This window comes from Scyliorhinus torazame, chromosome 25 (assembly GCF_047496885.1).
Source record: "Scyliorhinus torazame isolate Kashiwa2021f chromosome 25, sScyTor2.1, whole genome shotgun sequence".
NCBI lineage: Eukaryota > Metazoa > Chordata > Chondrichthyes > Carcharhiniformes > Scyliorhinidae > Scyliorhinus > Scyliorhinus torazame.
Window position 1 is genome coordinate 35904394 of NC_092731.1, and position 15102 is coordinate 35919495.

Here is a 15102-nt window from a genome sequence, read left to right on the forward strand (position 1 = left end):
ATATTGAAGTTAGTAATGAAGTTTGTTTTTAATATACCATATCCTTATTTTTGCATGGAATCACTCCTGGAGCAAAATATCCTCCCCTTACAGTCTTTACAAATTAAATAAAATATTGGAGTTTCCGGTATCCTAGCCACTGCTGGGGTCTGGTCCGGGATCGTAATAGCTAACAAAGTCAAACTTAGAAAATGCTTCAAGAGTATTCGGAAATGCATGCACTGATGGTACATTCACTTGGCAGGTGATCGCTAATGATTAATTTAAGTTGCCCAAAGTTTCAAAACAGTTTCCTTACTGTTTGACAACTTCATAAAATGTCTGCAAAATCGTCGTGAATGATAGATGTCTCGGCGTTGTCACCGGGACCCAGTTCCTCAGTGGGAGCAACAACGAAACAAATGTTTACCACAATGGCTTCTCCATCTTTAATCTGCAAGGTGGTTTTGTGAATTAATCGGGTACAAATGTTTCTTGATTTCTTTTGATGCCCATACGTGACTTGAATATTGGATGTCTTAAGTAAAACTTCAAAATTTGCCAATGGTTGGAAACTTGGAGGTGTGGTTGACAGTGAAGATGACACCAATCGGCTTCAATGGGACGTAGATTGGCGAGCAGAATGGACAGGCAAGCGGCAAATACAATTTAATATAGAGAAGTGTGGGATGATACATTCTGGCAGAAAGAATAGGAAGAGGCAATCGGTTAAATGGCACAGCCTTAGTAAGTGTACAGGGACAGAGGGGGGTACATGTGCGTAGATTTTTTAAATTTGGCAGGATATGCTGAGAGGGCAGTTAGCAAAACATATGGAATCTTGAGAGTCAGAGACAGTGCCAGTAGAAAAGCAGGGAACTCACATTAAAGCTGTGTAAATCTCTAGCTAGACTCCAGCTAGAGTCTTTCGGAAGGATGTGAGGTCCTTGAGAGGATTTAGAGGTCTACAAAATGATTCCAGGTCCCTACACCAGGTGGGCTGCAGCGGTTCCAGAGGGACCTTTACTTTGTGCTATAAATTAACCATTTGGATATGAACATGGGTGGGGGGAGGGGACGATTGGGAAATTTGCAGACGACACAAAAATGGGCCAAGTACTGGACAGTTCAGAGGATAGGTATAAACTCCAAAATGATATGTGGGAGGGGGGGGGGCAGGGGTGGTCCGGAGAGAGTGATCGCTATTGACATGCGCTAATGTATTGAAATAAGGAAGTTCCCGACCTCCCGCAGCGCAATTCCCACTACTCCACTCCACGGGGGGGAATTCCCAAACTCAAATTTTGCTGGAGAGAATGGCGTTTTCCGGCTCTCTCCGCATTTTGAGCCTACGCCGAGTTTTTCCACAGACGAAGAGTGCGAGCTGAAAACCACCCTCATTGGTACTCTGTATGCATTTTTGTATTGCCAGTAGCATTGTAGCATGGGATTGTAATTTGTTACTCCAGCGGAATGCAATCAGCCAGCACTGAATTATGCATATTGTAATATTAGTTTGAATATCGTGGACACTGCAGTCAGGGTCTGATAGAGCTCAAATTTACAGTTGATTATTTATAGGTGCAAATTTTCTCAGCTTGAAAGTTGGAGCACCAGCTACACATTCCCATCAGAGGTTTGAATAATGAGGGAAGGATTCAAATCATCTACAGCAGTGTTTTTCAAACTTTTTCTCGAGGATCCATTTTCACCAACTGGCCGACCTTCATGACCCACGCCGGCCGACCTTAGCGACCCACGCCTGCCGACCTTCGCGACCCACGGCGGCCGACCTTCGCGACCCACGCCTGCCGACCTTCGCGACCCACGGCGGCCGACCTTCGCGACCCACGCCGGCCGACCTTCAGGACCCACGCCGGCCGACCTTCGCGACCCACGCCTGCCGACCTTCGCGACCCACGGCGGCTGACCTTCGCGACCCATGCCGGCCGACCTTCAGGACCCACGCCGGCCGACCTTCGCGACTCACGCCGGCCGACTTTCGCGACCCACGCCGGCCGACCTTCGCGACCCACGCCGGCCGACCTTCGCGACCCACGGCGGCCGACCTTCGCAACCCACGCCGGCCGACCTTCGGGACACACGCCGGCCGACCTTCGCGACCCACACCGGCCGACCTTCCTGACCCACGCCAGCTGACCTTCACGACCCACGCCGGCCGACCTTCGGGACACACGCCGACCGACATTCCTGACCCACGCCGGCCGACCTTCACAACCCACCATTTTCACTTCCCTTCAATGTGGCAGGTGAGCTGCTCGGTCCTCACGATCTCACTCGCTTTGTTATTCAATGTTACATTTCTGATAATGACTTCAGCTGACGATTTAAGTTCTCGCAGCATCCATTGAAGAAAATCAAGAGGCTGACCTCGAATTCGCCATGTCTTCAAATGTCTTTGAAGTTTTGAGGGTTTTAAACTTTCATTTGCCAGTGTTTCCCTGCATATAACACACATGAACTGTGAATCCTGATTTGCAGAGGAACAATAACAATAATTAATAATAATAATCGCTTATTGTCACAAGTAGGCTTCAATGAAGTTACTGTGAAGTTACTGTAATAAACCCACACCTCAACTAATCATCTTTATGCTGCTTTGTTTCTGTTTTCAGCGCCTTCTTCATGGGAATATAAAGGACGGCACGGTGGCACAGTGGTTAGCACTGCTGCCTCACAATGTCGAGAATCCGGGTCACTGTCAGTGCGGAGTTTGCAATTCTCCACGTGTCTGCGTGGGTCTCACTCCCGCAACCCAAAAAAGATATGCAGGGTAGGTGGATTGGCCACGCTAAATTGTCCCTTGATTGGGAAAATTTAAAAAACCACATGTTTTATGACATACCAGCAGCGTGGACCCAATAAATAGGGTGCGGTGCCATTAGAGATGTACCTGCCGGCTGCCTGCCCTCCCATTCGCTGTGATTTAATGAGCGATGGGGGAGGCATCGAATGGGCTGCCCACCCATGGCCCAATTGGGGCCATTAAGTGAGCAATCAATGCCTCCTTCTAAGGTCTCTGGTGCCAATCAGAGTCCCCACTTCATCTCCATCACATCCCTGTGCCCACCCTCCTCTCCTATTGAACATACCACGCCCATCGAACTCGCCAGTGCCTGCAAGCCTAGCCACAGCGAGACCCCAGTCTTATTGGGTTCTGGGGAAAAGGTTTTCCACCCAGGGGTTTGCAGGGGTCTGGAACTCACTGCCTGAAAGGGGAGTAGAGGCTAACTCCCTCGACTCATTTAAAAGGTGTCTGGATATGCAGCTGACATGCCGTAACCTGCAGGCCAAGGACCAATTGCTGGAAAGTGAGATTAGACTGGCTGGCTCCTTTTTCAACCAGTGCAGACGCAATGGGCCAAGTTTTTGTGCTGTACAAGTTCTATGAGGCGGGCACGGTGGCACAGTGCTTAGCATAGAACATTGAACATTACAGCGCAGTACAGGCCCTTCGGCCCTCGATGTTGCGCCGACCTGTGAAACCACTCTAAAGTCCATCTACACTATTCCCTTATCGCCCGTATGTCTATTCAATGACCATTTGAATGCCCTTAGTGTTGGCGAGTCCACTACTGTTGCAGGCAGGGCATTCCACGCCCTTACTACTCTCTGAGTAAAGAACCTACCTCTGACATCTGTCCTATATCTATCTCCCCTCAATTTAAAGCTATGTCCCCTCGTGCTAGACATCACCATCCGAGGAAAAAGTCTCTCACTGTCCACCCTATCCAATCCTCTGATCATCTTGTATGCCTCAATTAAGTCACCTCTTAACCTTCTTCTCTCTAACGAAAACAGCCTCAAGTCCCTCAGCCTTTCCTCATAAGATCTTCCCTCCATACCAGGCAACATTCTGGTAAATCTCCTCTGCACCCTTTCCAATGCTTCCACATCCTTCCTCGAATGCGGCGACCAGAATTGCACGCAATACTCCAAATGCGGTCGCACCAGAGTTTTGTACAGCTGCAACATGACATCATGGCTCCGAAACTCAATCCCTCTACCAATAAAAGCTAAAACACCGTACGCCTTCTTTTTTAATATATTTTATTAAATTTTTCAAACAAAACTTTTCCGTTTTTACAAATCAACATAAAAATAATACAATAACTAGTAAATAACATTATTTAACAAAGTGACAAAAAATAGTGCTCCCCCCGCAACCCCACCCCCGGGTTGCTGCTGCTGTCAATCTATTTTCCCTTAACGTTCCGCGAGATAGTCAAGGAACGGTTGCCACCGCCTGGAGAACCCCTGAGCCGATCCTCTCAGCGCAAATTTTATTCGTTCCAGCTTTATGAACCCTGCCATGTCGTTTATCCAGGCCTCCATGCCAGGGGGTTTCACTTCCTTCCACATAAGTAGGATCCTTCGCCGGGCTATCAGGGACGCAAAGGCCAGAATATCGGCCTCTTTCGTCTCCTGCACTCCCGGCTCTTCCGCTACCCCAAATATCGCTAACCCCCAGCCTGGCTTGACCTGGACCTTCACCACCTTTGAGATCACCCTTTGCCACTCCCCTCCAGTACTCACCCAGTGCCGGACACGACCAAAACATGTGTGTGTGGTTCGCCGGACTTCCCAAGCACCTGCCACACCTGTCCTCCACCCCGAAGAACCTGCTCATTCTTGCTCCCGTCATATGTGCTCTATGTAGAACCTTAAATTGAATCAGGCTAAGCCTGGCACATGAAGACGAGGAATTTACCCTACTTAGGGCATCAGCCCACTGACCCTCCCCAATCTCCTCCCCCAGCTCTTCTTCCCATTTTCCCTTCAGCTCCTCTACCAGCCTCCCCCTCGTCTCTCATCTCCTGATATATTTCGGACACTTTGCCCTCCCCGACCCATACCCCCGAAATCACTCTATCCTGGATCCCCTGTGTCGGGAGCAGCGGAAATTCCCTCACCTGTTTCCTCGTAAACGCCCTCACTTGCATATATCTGAAGATATTCCCCGGGGGCAACTCATATTTTTCCTCCAGCGCTCCCAGGCTCGCAAACGTCCCGTCTATAAACAGGTCCCTCAGTTTCCTAATTCCTACTCGTTGCCAACTCTGGAACCCCCCATCCATCCTTCCTGGGACAAACCTGTGGTTATTCCTAATCGGGGACCACACCGAGGCACCCGTCACCCCCCTGTGTCGCCTCCACTGCCCCCAGATCCTCACGGTTGCCACCACCACTGGGTTTGTGGTATACCTTTTCGGGGAGAACGGCAGCGGCGCCGTCACCTGCACCTTTAGGCTCGTTCCTTTACAGGACGCCATCTCCAGCCTCTTCCACGCCGCCCCCTCTCCCTCCCTCATCCACTTACAAACCATCGCCACATTGGCGGCCCAGTAGGCCATCAGGCTCGGCAGCGCCAGTCCCCCTCTATCCCTACTGCGCTGCTGGAACCCCTCTTTACCCTCGGGGTCTTCCCTGCCCACACAAAGCTCATAATACTCCTGTCTATTTTTTTGAAAAAGGCCTTTGTGATCAGAATGGGGAGACACTGAAACACGAAAAGAACTCTCGGGAGGACCATCATTTTTACCGCCTGCACTCTGCCCGCCAATGAGAGCGGCAACATATCCCACCTCTTGAAGTCCTCCTCCATCTGCTCCACCAGTCGCGTCAGATTAAGTCTGTGTAGAGTTCCCCAGTTCCTGGCTACCTGGATCCCCAAATATCGGAAGCTCCTTTCCACTCTCCTTAACGGCAGAGCGTCTATTCCTCTTCTCTGGTCCCGGGGTGTATTACAAAAAGCTCGCTCTTCCCCATATTTAGCCTGTATCCCGAGAAATCTCCAAACTCTCTCAGTATCTGCATAACCTCTGGCATCCCCTCTACAGGGTCCGCAACATATAGCAGTAAGTCAACAGCGTAGAGTGACACTCGATGCTCCTCTCCCCCTCGAACCACCCCCCTCCATTTCTTAGAGTCCCTCAATGCTATGGCCAGTGGTTCAATTGCCAACGCGAACAGTAATGGGGACAGGGGACACCCCTGTCTTGTTCCCCTGTGTAGCCGAAAATACCCCGATCTTTCCTGGTTTGTGACTACACTTGCCACTGGGGCCCCATATAGGAGTCTGACCCACCTAACAAACCCCTCCCCGAATCCAAACCTCCTCAGCACCTCCCACAAATAGTCCCACTCCACCCTATCGAATGCCTTCTCCGCATCCATCGCCGCCACTATCTCTGCCTCCCCCTCCGCTGGGGGCGTCATCATCACCCCCAACAGCCGTCGAACGTTGACATTCAGTTGTCTCTCCTTTACAAACCCTGTCTGGTCTTCATGCACCACCCCGGGACGCAATCCTCTATCCTTGTCGCCAGCACTTTTGCCAGCAGTTTGGTGTCTACATTTAGGAGTGAGATAGGCCTGTATGACCCGCATTGCAGCGGATCTTTATCCCGCTTCAGAATTAATGATATCGTCGCCTCCGACATTGTCGGGGGTAGAAACCCCCTTCTCTGGCCTCGTTAAAGGTTCTCGCCAGCAGCGGGGCCAACAGGTCCACATATTTCCTGTAGAATTCCACCGGAAACCCTTCTGGTCCCAGGGCCTTCCCTGCCTGCATGTTCCCCAGTCCCTTAGTCACCTCGTCCACCTCGATTGGCACCCCCAGACCTGCCACATCCTGCTCCTCCACCCTCGGGGACCTTAGTTGGTCCAGAAAATGTAGCATTCCCTCTTTTCCCCCCGGGGGTTGGGACTTATATAGCCTCTCATAAAAGGTCTTAAACACCTTCCCTGCTCTCTGTTCCATAGTTCCCGTTTCATCCCTAACTCCCCCAATCTCTCTCGCCGCTATCCTCTTACAAAGTTGGTGGGCCAGCAGCCAGCTCACCTTTTCCCCATAGTCATATCTCATCCCCTGTGCCTTCCTCCACTGTGCCTCTGCCTTTCCTGTGGTCAGCAGGTCAAACTCCGTCTGAAGTCTTCGCCTTTCTCTATGTAGTCCTTCGTCTGGGGCCTCCACATATCTTTTATCAACCCTCAAAATCTCCCCCGCTAATCTCTTCCTTTCTTTGCCCTCTTGTTTCTTCTTGTGGGCTCTAATGGAGATCAGCTCTCCACTAACCACCGCCTTCAGCGCTTCCCATACTACCCCCACCTGAACCTCACCATCGTCATTGACCTCCAGGTATCTCTCAATACACCCCCGCACCCTTCCACAGACCCCCTCATCCGCCAATAGTCCCATATCCAGTCGCCAGAGTGGGTGCTGCTCCCTCTCCTCTCCTAGTTCCAGGTCCACCCAGTGCGGGGCATGGTCTGAAACGGCTATGGCCGAGTACTCCGTTCCTGCCACCTTCGCGATCAGTGCCCTACTCACAACAAAGTATATTCGGGAATATACCTTGTGGACATGGGAGAAAAAGGAGAACTCTTTGGCCAACGGCCTAGCAAACCTCCACGGATCCACTCCCCCCATTTGTTCCATAAATCCCCTAAGCACCTTGGCCGCTGCCGACCTTCTTCCGGTCCTGGATCTAGACCGGTCTAGCCCTGGGTCCAGCACAGTATTGAAGTCCCCCCCCCATTACCAAGCTTCCCACCTCCAGGTCCGGGATACGTCCCAGCATCCGCTTCATAAATCCCGCGTCATCCCAGTTCGGGGCATATACATTTACCAGCACGACCGCCTCTCCCTGCAATCTACCATTCACCATCACATATTTGCCCCCGTTATCCACCACTATATTCTTAGCCTCGAACGACACCCGTTTCCCCACCAGTATCGCCACCCCCCTGTTTTTCGCGTCCAACCCTGAGTGGAATACCTGTCCCACCCATCCTTTTCTTAACCTAACCTGATTCGCCACCTTCAGATGCGTCTCCTGGAGCATGACTACATTCGCCTTCAGTCTTTTTAAGTGCGCGAACACCCGGGTCCTCTTAATCGGCCCATTTAGGCCTCTCACATTCCACGTGATCAGCCGGATTGGTGGGCCGCTCCCCCCCGCCCCCCCCCCCGCCGACTAGCCATCCCCTTTTCTGGGCCAGCCCCCCGTCCAGGTCCCGCGCCCCCACCTGTCCCCCAGGCGGCGCCTTCCCGTCCCGACCACCTCTTCTCTTGCCAGCTCCCCCTTGCACTCAGCAGCAGCAACCCAGTTAGTCGTCCCCCCTCCCCGCCCCCCCCAGATCCCCATCTAGCATGGTTACTCCCCCCATAATGCTTCCGAAAGTCAGCTAACTCTAGCTGACCCTGGCTTCCCCCGTTCTCTTTGACCTCCCTGCGTGTGGGGCTCTCTTCCTTCCTGCGCCTATCTTCCCGCCATCATCTCCATAGCGCGGGAAAACCCCGTGCTTTCCTATCAGCCCCGCCCCCTATGGCGCAGCTCCCTCCTTCCCCATCCCCCCTCTTGTCCCTATTTCCACCGGTGCCCACATTTCTTCTTGTCCCCCCATCAAGTGGAGAGAAATTCCCCATCCAACGTTACTATGTAATAAACCTCCCATTTCCCAATTTACAATTCTGTACCACCACCTCGTTGTTTCCCCCCCAACATCAAACTCTCAGTTCTAGTCCAGTTTCTCTTCTTGAATGAAGGTCCATGCCTCATCCGCCGTTTCGAAGTAGTAGTGCTTGCCCTGATGCGTGACCCACAATTGCGCTGGCTGCAGCATCCCAAATTTTATTTTCTTCATGTGAAGCACCGCCTTGGCCCGATTAAAGCTCGCCCTCCTTCTCGCCACCTCCGCGCTCCAGTCCTGATACACTCGTATCACCGCAGTCTCCCACTTGCTACTCTGTACCTTCTTGGCCCAGCTCAAGAGCGCCTCTCTGTCCATGAAGCGGTGAAATCTCACCACTATCGCCCTTGGTATTTCACCCGCCTTTGGTCTTCTCACAAGGACCCGGTACGCTCCTTCCACCTCCAGGGGGCCCGTTGGGGCCTCAGCTCCCATTAGCGTATGAAGCATCGTGCTCACATAAGCCCCAACATCAGTTCCCTCTGTTCCTTCGGGGAGACCTAGAAGGCAGCATGGTAGCATAGCGGTTAGCACAATGGCTTCACAGCTCCAGGGTCCCAGGTTCGATTCTGGCTTGGGTCACTGTCTGTGCGGAGTCTGCACATCCTCCCCGTGTGTGCGTGGGTTTCCTCCGGGTGCTCCGGTTTCCTCCCACAGTCCAAAGACGTGCAGGTTAGCTGGATTGGCCATGATAAATTGCCCTTAGTGTCCAAAATTGCCCTTAGTGTTGGGTTGGGTTATGGGGACAGGGTGGAGGTATTGACCTTAGGTAGGGTGCTCTTTCCAAGAGCCGACGCAGACTCGATGGGCCGAATGGCCTCCTTCTGCACTGTAAATTCTATGATGATAATCCATAGGTTCTTCCTCCTCGAGCTGTTCTCCAGGGCTTCCAGCCTTTCGATACATCTCTTATGTAGTGCCTCATGCGTCTCCGTTTTTACCACCAGGCCCTGTATCTTATCCTCATTTTCGGCTGCCTTTGCCTTCACTCCACGGAGCTCTATCGCCTGGACCTTTTGTGTTTCCTTCAGTCCATCGATTGCCAGTAGCATCGGCGCCAGCACCTCCTTCTTTAGTTCCTCCACACATCGTCGGAGGAATTCCTGCTGGTCCGGACCCCATACCGTCTGGGCTCCATCCGCCGCAATCTTGCTTCTCCCTTCTCTTCTCTGCTGCTGCTCCAAAGGATCCTTCGCAATTTGGCCACTACCGCTAGTCCTTTCCATACACACACAGGGGGACACCTTTCTTCGTCACCCCACACTGGGTTTGGTCTGAAAAAATTTCCGTTGTGTCTCCCGAAAAGAGCCCAAAAGTCCGTTAGAATGGGAGCTGCCGAAACGTGCAGCTTAGCAGTGCATCGCCGCAACCGGAAGCCTCACCGTACGCCTTCTTAACAACCCTCTCAACCTGGGTGGCAACTTTCAGGGATCTATGTACATGGACACCGAGATCTCGCTGCTCATCCACACTGCCAAGAATCTTACCATTAGCCCAGTACTCTGTCTTCCTGTTATTCCTTCCAAAATGAATCACCTCACACTTTTCTGCATTAAACTCCATTTGCCACCTCTCAGCCCAGCGCTGCAGCTTATCTATGTCCCTCTGTAACTTTTAACATCCTTCCGCACTGTCCACAACTCCACCGACTTTAGTGTCATCTGCAAATTTACTCACCCATCCTTCTACGCCCTCCTCAAGATCATTTATAAAAATTACAAACAGCAGTGGCCTCAAAACAGATCCTTGTGGTACACCACAGGTAACTGGACTCCAGTCTGAACATTTCCCATCAACCACCACCCTTTGTCTTCTTCCAGCTAGCCAATTTCTGATCCAAACTGCTAAATCACCCTGAATCCTATGCCTCCGTATTTTCTGCAGTAGCTTACCGTGGGGAACCTTATCAAACGCTTTACTGAAATCCATATACACATCAACTGCTTTACCCTCATCCACCTGTTTGGTCACCTTCTCAAAGAACTCAATAAGGTTTGTGAGGCACGACCTACCCTTCACAAAACCGTGTTGACTATCTCTAATCAAATTATTCCTTTCCAGATGATTATACATCCTATCTCTTATAAGCCTTTCCAAGATTTTGCCCACAACAGAAGTAAGGCTCACTGGTCTTTAGTTACCGGGGTTGTCTCTACTCCCCTTCTTGAACAAGGGGACATTTGCTATCCTCCAGTCTTCTGGCACTATTCCTGTAGACAAAGGTGACTTAAAGATCAAAGCCAAAGGCTCAGCAATCTCCTCCCTAGCTTCCCAGAGAATCCTAGGATAAATCCCATCCGGCCCAGGGGACTTATCTATTTTCACACTTTCCAGAACTGCTAACACCTCCTCCTTATGAACCTCAAGCCCTTCTCGTCTAGTAGCCTGAATCTCAGTATTCTCCTCGACAACATTGTCTTTTTCCTGTGTGAATACTGACAAAAAATATTCATTTAGCACCTCTCCTATCTCCTCGGACTCCAAGCACAACTTCCCACTACTGTCCTTGACTGGCCCTACTCTTACCCTAGTCATTTGTTTATTCCTGACATATCGATAGAAAGCTTTAGGGTTATCCTTGATCCTACCTGCCAAAGACTTATCATGTCCCCTCTTGGCTCTTCTTAGCTCTCTCTTTAGGTCCTTCCTAGCTAACTTGTAACTCTCGAGCGCCCTAACTGAACCTTCATGTCTCATCTTTACATAAGCCTCCTTCTTCCTCTTGACAAGTGTTTTGACTGCTTTAGTAAACCATGGTTCCCTTGCTCGACCACTTCCTCCCTGCCTGACAGGTGCATACTTATCAAGGACACGCAGTAGCTGTTCCTTAAACAAGCTCCACATTTCCATTATGCCCATCCCTTGCAGTTTTCCTCTCCATCCGATGCATCCTAAGTCTTGCCTCATCGCATCATAATTGCCTTTCCACCAGATATAACTCTTGCCCTGCGGTATATACCTATCTCTTTCCATCACTAAAGTAAACGTAATCGAATTGTGGTCACTATCACCAAAGTGCTCACCTACCTCCAAATCTAACACCTGTCCTGGTTCATTACCCAGTACAAAATCCAATATGGCCTCGCCTCTCATTGGCCTGTCTACATACTGTGTCAGGAAACCCTCCTGCACACATTGGACAAAAACGGACCCATCTAAAGTACTCGAACTATAGCGTTTCCAGTCAATATTTGGGAAGTTAAAGTCCCCCATAACAACTACCCTGTTGCTTTCGCTCCTATCCAGAATCATCTTTGCAATCCTTTCCTCTACATCTCTGGAACTTTTCGGAGGCCTATAGAAAACTCCTAACAGGGTGACCTCTCCTTTCCTGTTTCTAACCTCAGCCCATACTACCTCAGTAGACGAGTCCTCATCAAACGTCCTTTCTGCCACCGTAATACTGTCCTTGACTAACAGTGCCACCCCTCCCCCTCTTTTACCACCTTCCCTGAGCTTACTGAAATATCTAAACCCCGGCACCTGCAACAACCATTCCTGTCCCTGCTCTATCCATGTCTCCGAAATGGCCACATCGACGTCCCATGTACCAACCCATGCCGCAAGTTCACCCACCTTATTCCGGATGCTCCTGGCATTGAAGACACACTTTAAACCACCTTCCTGTCTGTCGGTACACTCCTGCAACTTTGAAACCTTACTCATGACCTCGCTACTCTCAACCACCTGTATACTGGAGCTACAATTCAGGTTCCCAAGCCCCTGCTGAACTAGTTTAATCCCTCCCAGAAGCACAGTTGCTTCACAGCGCCAGGGGCCCAGGTTTGATTCCCGGCTTGGGTCACTGTCTGTGCGGAGTCTGCACGTTCTCCCCATGTCTGCGTGGGATTCCTCCGGGTGCTCCGGTTTCCTCCCACAAGTCCCGAAAGACGTGCTGTTAGGCGAATTGGACATTCTGAATTCTCCCTCTGTGTACCCGAACAGGCGCCGGAGTGTGGCGACTGGGGGCTTTTCACAGTAACTTCATTGCAGTGTTAATGTAAGCCTACTTGTGACACTAATTATTATGATTTGAATTGGGACCAAGTTCCAGGGGATCTCTAACCAGCCTGCACGGCACTCTCCCACTCCCATGTTCTCCAAGAATCTACCTTTAGGGTTGGCGAACCCAACTCTATCCCACATCCCACCCCTACGCCACCACCCCAAAGCAAAAATCATTGAAATGTTTTAGCGTGGCTTTGCTAGGTATTGGAGTTCCTGGTTGCTTGCCAATAGTCACTGCGTATCAACGTACGTTATTCTGTGAAATACTTTGCAACCATTTTCAAGACACTAAATTGTTTGAAGTCACACACCAGCAGTTTCTCTGTCGCTCGCAGTCCAGGTGCTTCCACACAGGGAAGTAATACTGAAGGGAGGTCCGGGTGTTACTCTGGGCTCTCTTCCTCTGATCGACAACCTGTTGTTTCCAAAGAGGCGTTAGGGCAAAGTTTAAAGCATAAGCCAAAAAATATTCTTAAGGGGAAAGTGGTAAAGTAGCCCATATCATGCAATCAATATAACCCTGTAAACTTAAAAGTGGCATTAAACAAATATTTGCTCACTCTCAAACACAACACAGATACTGATGAGTGGAATAATCAGGACCCCTCACAGATATCCATGAGATGGGGAACCACTTCTTGTGTAATGCTGATAAAGGTCATTTTGTCAAAGCTTTTCAACTTGCACTCATCAGGGCAATCACAAGGATACCAATGTCAGACAAAACAACAGCGTTATACTCTACGAGAAGAGAGTGCTGAGTGGTCGGCAAGTGGACTCTGATTGGTGGAAGCTTTGCCATGAAGAATGCACCAGTTAATAGTGACTGACAGTTAACTGCCAAGCACTGTTTGAAAATTTGAATCAAGCAGTTCAATTCAGGTTTGTCAGTCACAGTTAATTGTCGCCCTCCATTAGCTGATACATTTTCCATGGCAAAACCTCTACCAATCAGAGTCCACGAGGTAATTAATTAGCACGTTCGCCTTGTACAGTATAAAGTTGTTGTTTGTCTGACATTGGTATTATATTGATGAGTGCAAGATGGAAAGCTTCGACAAAATGCGTTTTTTCAGCAATACTCAAGTTCTGTACGACGAAAGAGCTATTCGGACAACTTCGCTCTTAGTTTTATTAATTTAGGTGGAATGTTGGTCAAGCCACTGGGAGAAATCTCCACCTTTCCAAGAGTGACGTTAGCACAGTTGCTTCACAGCTCCAGGGTCCCAGGTTCATTCCCAGCTTGGGTCACTGTCTGTGCGGAGTCTGCACGTTCTCCCCATGTCTGCGTGGGTTTCCTCCGGGTGCTCCGGTTTCCTCCCACAGTCCAAAGACGTGCAGGTTAGCTGGATTGGCCATGATAAATTGTCCCTTAGTGTCCAAAAAGGTTTGGTGGGGTTACTGGGTTACAGGGATAGGTTGGAGGTGTGGGCTTAAGTGGGGTGCTCTTTCCAAGGGCTGGTGCAGACTCGATGGGCCGAATGGTCTCCTTTTGCACTGTAAATTCTATGATTCTATGATACAATCTGTCACAACAACACAATAAGGCAGCTGGTTCTTCTCTTTAACAATTAATCTGAAGGCCACATCTTCAGGAGTATGGCAATTCCTGATTGTTGTAATTGAGCATCACCCTACATTACACACACCTCAGCCTATTGATTCCCCTTCAAAAATGGTATGAATCGAGTCAATGTGAGGCTGTTTAAGGTGAATAGAACATGAGTTAGCATGGACCGAGAGCAGGGCATTCACTCATCAACCCATTCCTTCCAGAGAACACAAGCAGGATTTTCCTGCAAGCTTTAGGGAACCCAATGCCCCCCTCCCCCCCCTCCGGCCATCAAGCTCAAGCAGGGGGTCAGAAGCCCACGCTCTGTGGGGAGCAGTCACTCGGCTGTGCTCTCCCCCCGAATTTGTCAAATCAATGGCCAGAGAACGCGCTTGCCTTCCATGGGCTTTGAAAGCTGGGGGAGCAGTCGGAGGCCCTCTTGCTCGAAAGCAGCAGCTGGGTGCCATAGCAGGTAAGTGAGGGACATGGCACCCCAACATGGAAGAGTCTGCTCGCCAACTTTTTCATTTCTAAAATTTTAAAAAGGTCTTGGCATTCAGGACAGGAGGTGGGGGAAATCTCTCCGCTGGGCGGTCTATGACAGCTGCTGAATTCAGCAAGCCAAGGAGGGTACCTCAGCCGGCCTGAAACACTAGCCCCCTCCAGTCTGGTGCCTTTATAGCTATTGGAATAGAGTATAAAAGTAGGGAAGTGTTACTGTACAATGCATTGGTGAGACCGCACCTGGAGTACTGTGCACAGATTTGGTCCACTTACTTGAGGAGGGATGTAGCTGCATTGGAGGCAGTTCAGGGGAGGTTCACTTGATTGATTCCAGAGATGAGGGCTTTGTCGGATGAGGAAAGATTGAGCAGTTTAGGCCTATACTCTCTCGAGTTTAGAAGAATGAGGGGAGATCAAATTGAGGTGTGCAAGATGATAAAAGGTATTGACAAAGTAGACGTGGAGCTTCCTTGTGTGGGGCATTCTAGAATGCGGGACATAGTTTTAGGATAATTGGTAGCAAATTAAAACAGAGGTGAGGAGAAATTATTTCTGCCGAAGGG